The sequence below is a fragment of the Poecilia latipinna genome, unplaced genomic scaffold (genome assembly GCF_001443285.1).
Source record: "Poecilia latipinna isolate Pla-1442-1.1 unplaced genomic scaffold, P_latipinna-1.0 Scaffold3095, whole genome shotgun sequence".
Lineage (NCBI taxonomy): Eukaryota > Metazoa > Chordata > Actinopteri > Cyprinodontiformes > Poeciliidae > Poecilia > Poecilia latipinna.
Genome location: NW_015115711.1, coordinates 10,389 through 10,789, shown reverse-complemented (window position 1 = coordinate 10,789; position 401 = coordinate 10,389). Strand labels below are relative to the sequence as shown.

The 401-nt window shown below is 34.9% G+C and overlaps 1 non-coding gene across 1 annotated transcript; it reads right to left on the bottom strand.

Moving 5' to 3' along the window:
• Positions 1–74, bottom strand: trnai-aau (transfer RNA isoleucine (anticodon AAU)). The gene has a single exon. It is a non-coding gene; the product is annotated as a tRNA-Ile (tRNA).
• Positions 75–401: the final 327 nt, after the last annotated feature.

The following is a 401-nucleotide window of genomic DNA, read 5'->3' as shown; positions in this document are numbered from 1 at the left end:
TGGCCAGTATGGGTATTGAACCCATGACCTTGGTGTTATTAGCACCATGCTCTGATCAGCTGAGCTAACAGGCCATACACACTGTTCATTTTCCATGGATTTAAGAAATGCGTAGTTGATCTTAATGAAAGTTTAGGAAAAGTGTTCATATTCTAATGTTTTTCAACATAAATATGTATAATATCTGATTTGCCAGCCTTTTTTATATGTTGATTTTCTTAACACTTCAGTTTGAATTGGCCAGTATGGGTATTGAACCCATGACCTTGGTGTTATTAGCACCATACTTTTACAGGCTGAGCTAACGGGCCATATGCACTGTTTACTTTCCATGGATTTAAGAAATGCATAGTTGATCTTAATGAAAATTTCAGAAAATGCTCATATTTTATGTTTTTCAA